Below are 8122 nucleotides of genomic sequence, written 5' to 3'. Positions count from 1 at the left end.
TGCACGAAACAGATTCGGCATTCCTAGAAATAAAAACAACAGTTATGCAAACTCATAATATGACACAAACCTGAAATAATAACGTATGTTAAATAACACAAATATACTTTATGTATTTAATACAATTTTATAAACCAATGTCCCTGCTGCGGACCTACTGTACGATGATGCAATTCAGCAAAACTGAGCAAAAATGACTTCAGTTAAACATAACATTAGTGTTTAATTTATTATTATTATTAATAATAATAATAATAATATTTTATTATTATTATTATTATTATTGCTGAAGAATGTTGAACCTTCTTTCCTGTGTCCAGAATCTGAGCACAGCTGGTTTGTTTGAGCTGCGCCCTCTACTGTACAGACATGAATTTGCATGTCCTTCAGCCTAAGGCTTATTCATTTCACTTTAGTGGGAAAGGACTTTTACATTTTCCAAAAATAGAACTTTTTGTATTAAAAACAAACAAGTAAGCCAAGCCCAGATGAGAAAAAGTAATGCAAAAGTATCGTAACAAATTACTTTCCATAAAATATAAATAACGCAATCTGTTACCTTTTAAGGGAGCAACGCAATATTGTAATGCATTACTTTTAAAAGTAAGTTTCCCCAACACTGTCAGTTACACTGTCCCTGCATAATAATCTTGTTTACGCAAATCAAAATTCTATAAAAAGAATATTAAAAAATTTATAATATCAAGACATCAACTGAGAGACAAATCTTCATTCCATGGGGATGCACAGACTTTCTGAAGAAGAACATGCTCCATATTTTCTATATTCACAGTCACCCATGCATTAACCAAAACAAAGTAGGCACTGGATTATTTTTTCCTGCTGGTCTAAAAATTCTGTACCCATTTGTAATTTGTTATGATGATTGCATTCAGATGTATCTAAAAATTCTCTGTCCAGTAAGAAAGCAGAATAGATTTGATGAAACCTCTCATGCATAACACATTTGAGAATAGCTTTTGAATAGTGTCAAATGCTCCATGGTCAAACTCAATTAAGGAAATTCCGTAAACGTGTTCCCTCTTATCATCAAAACATGTATACAAGTCTTGTAAACATGTCTGATAGAGATCTTCTGAAAGTCTGAACTAGTTCACTCTAGTTTACAAATGAGCAGCATATCATGTATTTTACCAGTCTAGTGACTAAGCAAGATTTCCTGTAGCAGGCCAGAGAGTTATAAATAATTAAATGTCGGCATGAAGCTTGAAGTTGTAGATAACTCCTCAGTGCATCATGACACATTTCAGAGGAAATGTGAATACATGTTAAGATTCAAAGGAGCTTTTGTTGAGAGTTTAAAAAGCAAAAGTGTTACCATTACAATGAGTAATGTTATTTTGATGAGGTTGGTCTGAGAAATACATTAAATAACTAGTTATTGTGTTAGAACTTGTTTTGTGTCTTGCCAGGCTCTTGAAGAGATGTCTCACATCAATGACATGAAAAAAACCACACTCACATCACAGTTGCACAACTCTGTTCTTTCCTTGGTGAGCACTGTTGGTGTCTGGATAAAATAGCACTTTGTTACACTTTAAGATCACTATACACAGGGATCTATTTTTTAATTAATTAAAACATTAATGCTTGGACATGTTTTACCATACATTCATCATCTATTTTTGCTATTTTTCACAAATCTTTTATTTACAAGTTTTATTGCTTCTTGTCCCAGACCAAGATTTTATAAATATATCTGGGGCAAAAAAATAAAAATAAATAAAAATAAAATAAATAATAATCTTTCTCTAATGATTGATTGAGTTGGAAGTGCTGCTCTTTAATCCACAAACAAATCCAGATTCACTCACAGGCTCTGGTGTTGTTAAGTTGAAATGACAGAAATAGAGCTGCAAGTAATCAATGCAGCAGTGGTAGGAAAAGCTATGAATGATTATAAGAGGAGCGGGCCAATAAGTGAACCCTGAGGCACCTCAGTGCTTTATGATACTTAGAAGGATTGGATACAGAATTGGATACTGTAAAAAATCACTTTTTCGTAATGTAAAATGTAAATCTAACAATACTCTCTATGTTAGCCAGAGGTTTATTTTCACATCATTGTCAAAAACGTGGGTTCACTGTAAAGTGGCCCAGTAGATTTCTTCTTAAAAATTATGCAATAATATATCAGTGGTATTTCCTACATTTGGTTCAAAAGTTGACTATAAAAGCGTCATCAACAACTAACATGAGTTAGTATCACTTCTCTTTTCAGGGCTCTTACATAAAGCTTCAGTTTTTCTCTAATGTTGTTGCATCATAGTTTTGCTTAATGTTTAAAAAATATATATAATTTGTGATATACAAAATATTAATATCTTATACAGTAGAAAATTAAAGTTATGGTGGAGATAGTTTCAACCAATAGTTTAAGTTACCCAGTAGCCTCCATTTTGTAAGAACATCATCTTGTTTATTTGTTCAGTTTAGAGCTAGTTAGTTAGATCATTTTATATACTTTATACATACTATATACATTTGATATACTTTTTTATATATATTCTATTTTATATATATAATATATATATACAGAAAACAAACAAAAGAGAAAGAAAAAAAAAACCAAACAAAAGCAAACAAAATGCTAATACCAGAGTCTTGTCTGAAGCTACCAGACAAAGAGTAGAACCCTGCCGACTACGCCAGATTGTGGCCGGGGCCTGGAATGGCCCACCTAGATTTCACTAAATTAATTTAAACAGAATCTTAAATAAAAACTATAAAATTACAGAATGCCTGACTACGCCACCTTGGGAATTTCACCCAAAGAATCTCAGTAAACTTGTCGGAAACTCCGTAAGTCCCCTACCCAGTGGCAAGCAAAACGTGGAGACACAGGTATCAAACACCAATCTTTTATTAAGGTAGCATAAAATCAATAACATAGAAACATCAACTCAGAAAGTTTTATACGATCGTTAATCATTCAAAATATCATGGAGCTGCGGCCTAAAGTACAGGAAAGACTTTCCAGAAAGGGCTCCTAATCTACATAACACACTCACATACCAATATAAAAACCCCAGTGCATGCCAAAGGCCACAACACACAATGAAGAACTTTAAGCCTACTTGTTTTTGTATGTTATACAGATGTCATCCAGTATCAGTATTCTTGCTATATTTTGCTTGTATGTCCCTTAATAATGGTTTTGATTTCTCTTCTACATAACGGTATTTGTATATCAACTGTTTCATGCTTTAACTGAGGGCTTATAAACATGAACCAAACAAAGGGAACTAATGGGATAATTAACAAGACACCAGGTGAACAGAATGACTAATTAAACAGACTGGGGAAAACTAGGTCACAGGGGAAACACAGAGACAGAAAAGTACAGACATGTAACAGAAACAATATGACGTATAAGTCCTGAAATAGCTTACATCCTGTAATCCCAGAGCTCTGCAGTCAGGTGAGGACCTTGAAGGAAAAAAAACAAAAAAACATCCCTGCCGCTGCCACATCTCAGACAGATGAGCTGTTTGGGCAAGGGGTGTATGACTGTCCTCAGATGTAGACATCTCTGTTTTTCTCCTCAGGCTGTGGTGTGCCATGAGGAATTGAGGCATGGATTTCTGCTCATTTCATCTTGAGTGTGTCATTTCCCCTCATGCTTTTAATTGCCACGTCCAGCTCCACACCCTCGTTTCTTTCAGGCCCACACTTTTCTCAGGGGTCTTAAGCAAGTAAGAATGAAATCTATCACACAAGGTGATTCTTCAGTAGAGGTCACTGTTTATTCTATTTTTTCACTGTTTATTCGTTGAGATACGCAATCTGTCAGACTGTGAGCTGTACAGTTAATGTATCATCCTTTTGGTATTAATTTATATCACCAGTCAAAAGAAACACCTACTCATTAAAGGGTTACTTCACCCAAAAATGAAAATTAGGCTGTGTTTTACTCCATCCTAGGTGTATATGACTTTCTTCTTTCAGACGAATCCAGTCGGAGTTATATTAAAAATTGTCCTGGCTATTCCAAGCACTATCATTGCAGTCAGCGGGTGTTGCAGTGCTTCAGTCCCAAAGAAGTGAAATAAAAAGCACCCATCCATAAAAAGAAGTGTCTCGCATGGCTCCGGGGGGTGAACAAAGGCCTCCTGTAGTGAATCGATGCATTTTTGTAAGAAAAATATCCATATTTACAGTTTTTTTCAATTGTTTACATGCAATTTTGAAAACCGGGTTCTTTTTTTCACAATATGACTCGTTGGATGTTATTGAAAATATGGTCATCATTGATGATATTGGCTTGGATTTCTCGCAGCCTGATACAATTATTGGTCAAAACCATGTTCACAATGGCAGCCTCTTGTGCACGAGTGAACATAGGGCCCCTTCCACCTTGGTGTTCTCGACCCTCAATCCTATGTAAAAAAATAAAAATAAAACAAATACACATGCAGCCTACTGTCAAATGTCACAGTAAACAATATTGATGATAAGTACAGCAAGCTTCAGTTTCAATGTACTGTGTGGTTAGCTTACCTGTTTTCTCGATGAAATGTCCGAATTACTGACGCAACAGTATTTCTGCTGAGATTTGGTTGAACTCTTTGTCCAGCTTCCATCAGTGTCAGCCCATGGTTGATAACATGGTCAATAAGTGTTGTACGGATTTCTTGAGTCAAATTTGGTCCTCGTCTTCTTTGTTCAGGTTCTATCAACTCTTCAAGTCCTTCTCTACCTCTTCCTCTACCTCCTTCATCTCCTCTTTGAGCTCCCCCTCTCATTCTCACTCTTCTTCTTCTTCTTCTAGCTCCTTCCATTTTTGTTGAAGACAGGTGAACTCACCTGCTGCCTTTTATAGCACACCTGAGTGCTGCGTTTTCAAATTAGCACATGTGTGCTTCCACACCTGGTGGATGTGATTATCCAATTCGTTCATTAGTGTGGTCATTGGCAATCCGGGGCTTTGTAATGACAAGGAAGTAACCTCACAATCCTTATCTGTGTCTAAGGTGTGAAAATGTGTGTAGAGTTTTACAAATCACTGTGTGTAATGTTTTGCAAAAAGGGTGAAGCAGACATTGTGTGTAATGTTGTGCAAATCTGTGGAGGTGTTTTGCTCATTGGAGTAGAATTTTGCAAATTGTGTGGACATTTTTATTTTAGTGTGTAAACAATCGTAAAAAACTGTAAAACGTAATAATCACTTTAATCTAGCTTGCGCTCACTGTATGTAAATGGAAGCAGTTCTGGGCGGATGACGTATGAGGTCAGCTTTGCACATGCGCCGCTCAGAAGTGATGCATGCGGAAGCACAGGGGAGAGATCAAAATCCTTTGCTCCTGTAAACAAACGTTGGATTTCACGAGACTCACCGGCGCATGCACAACGCTGACCTCATAAGTCATCCGCCCGGAACTGCTTCTGTGTAAAACTGTTGGCGCAAGCTACATTAAAGTGATTATTACGTTTTTAATATGGATATTATTCTTACAAAAACTCATCGATTCACTACAGGAGGCCTTTGTTCACCCCCCCTCCCGGAACCGTGTGAGACACATTTTTTTATGGATGGGCACTTTTTATTTCACTTCTTTGGGACTGAAGCACTGCAACACAAGCTGACTGCAATGATAGAGCTTGGAATAGCCAGGCCAATTTTTAATATAACTCCGACTGGATTCATCTGAAAGCAGAAAGTCATATACACCTAGGATGCCTCTGGGGTGAGTAAAACACAGCCTAATTTTCATTTTTGGGTGAACTAACCCTTTAATACTTTTTTTCCACATTTTTGAATTAAAAAAAAAGTCAAAACTTTGAAATAACGCATAAAAAATATATATAAAATAGTTAGTTAGTATTCCTTTTTTTTTTGTTGAAAATTATGTCTTGTCAATACCATGTTAAATTGCAAGGGGTAATTTTTAGACCTAAATGCCAGCTGCTTATCTGGAGTAGGACCCCAAAGTATATGATTTGGAAATAAAATTAAAAAAATGTTTTACAAAATTATGTCTACTTCACATGTTTAAGATATAAAGGATTAAGAAATAGTGGAAACTTCTGATGGAGATTACAGAGAGCAGAGGGACTGTGGCGAACAGTGATGTAAGGCATGTTGCTCATGACATATACAGTAAACCTGCTCCTGCTATAAACATTACTCAGTATTCTCCTAATGGCTGTACAGCCCTTTCACTGATTTCCTTTCCTGTGACTCATATGGGATACTCTCCCTGGCGTACATACCTCACATTGTAGCTATACTATTTATATGAGCAGCCGGGATGACTTGAGCTCTGACTTGATGTCACCAGTAAGGTCTTTTGTAGTCCATGTGGGAAGCAAACCAGATGTGGTCAGCTTCAGTGGTCAGCTTGAACCTATTATGCTTGACGCCCCCACATGCTACAGTCTATAGGCATTTAACCCTAAAACCTGTGTGTATGGGTGTCTTTAGAAGTCTGTATTGGCCTCATACAGTGGTTTACGTAGGTTTGTGGTGTTTATTCCAACATGACATGTGGAGATTATTGTTAGAGGTATTTTATAAAACCAAGTGCACTATCATTATTACTATTACTCATGCTTAGGATTGAGGATCTGAACAAACCCCTAACCATATATTAACTTTGGAGTAACTCGTCCCACGTTTATGTTACGCACATGAATGATACACTGAACCAAAAAAACAAAGAAACTTAAAAAAAAAACACTTATTTGTTACAGCAAATTTGTTTTTGAATCATATTATTGATTTGGTCAATTCATTTTTATTTAATATTAATCAAAAATATTTATTTTCCTAAAGAAATAAAAAAAAACATTCAAGTAAAATGGTTACTTATTATGAAAACCATACCATACTTAATCAATATATTTTCTTTAGACAAAAGCCAAAATGTTGCTTAATTTATTTTTGTACCTTTTTACAATGTAATTTCACCATAAACAAAAGCTAAATTAGCTATTATTAATAATGAATGTACTTAAAAAAACATTCATGTATAAAGATTGTTATAAAGGCAATATAAAAATTGTACTTAATGCAGTTGGGGGTAGTTTCTAGTTTCAACTTTTCACCATAAACAAAATCTAAATTAGCTAGAATATGAAAGTAGAATTTTCACTTTGAACTGTAAGTATATAAGGGTGCTTCTCAATCGGCTCTCTAACTCGTGAATCAATATATTGTGAATGTGACCGCTGATGTTAGTCAACAACAAGCAGGACCTATTATTTTTGATATATTTGTTTATGCTCTTTAAACACATTCTTCTGTTACATATCCTTATAACATTTCAGATGAATATTAATTATAAATCCTAACTAGAAATTCCACAAAAAGGGCAAATTGCTTTACGGCAGCAACAAATGTATATGTACAGCCAAAGCCACTTTAAGGCAAGCCTCAAAGCAAAAAAGCATTAAGCTGCAGTACACATGGAGGGAAACCAGAGGCCACGCTTTATGGATGGCAATGAAGGCTTCACTATACTGAATAAAATCCAAAGTTCTGTCGTTAAACTCTAGATGGCGCAGCTGATTGGTTCTTTTCAGCCAAAGAGCTTGCTGCTCAGCATTCAAATACTTGCTTGCTGTAGCATGTGCAGCGCGCTTCAGAAACCCTCCTCCTTCCCCAGCTCCACCTGTATAGATCTTCTACAGAGTAATTTCATGTATGTTATACATATGTTATATGTGCAGCAGCAGTATTTCTAACATGCTCACAGCAGCATGTTGTGGATGTATTGGCAGTAGCAAGTCTCGGTACTTGCTCTGCCGCAGCAGCAGCAGCGTAGCAGATCTATTCCGCCAAGACCAAATACATTAACATTGTAATGTACATTACAATGCCAATCCCTCTGAAAGTTGTCATGACAGAACTGCTTTTCTAGGCAAACAGCTTATCAATTAGTGAATAACATGTTTTCAAAAACATGTAATCTTCAACTTTCCTTTTAGATTGATATATTTTCAGAGTTTACACAGAAATGCTGTTTTATGAGAGAAGTCTTGGACAATTTTGCAATAGGTAGGATTCAGTTTACGACACTTCTCATTCATTTCTATGGTATCCGAAAACAGTGATTGACTGTCGCACAACTCTGACAGAAATCCAGTGACATTACTAACT

Source organism: Sinocyclocheilus anshuiensis, unplaced genomic scaffold (assembly GCF_001515605.1).
Source record: "Sinocyclocheilus anshuiensis isolate Anshui unplaced genomic scaffold, SAMN03320099.WGS_v1.1 scaffold173, whole genome shotgun sequence".
Lineage (NCBI taxonomy): Eukaryota > Metazoa > Chordata > Actinopteri > Cypriniformes > Cyprinidae > Sinocyclocheilus > Sinocyclocheilus anshuiensis.
Note: the sequence above shows the minus strand (reverse complement) of the source record.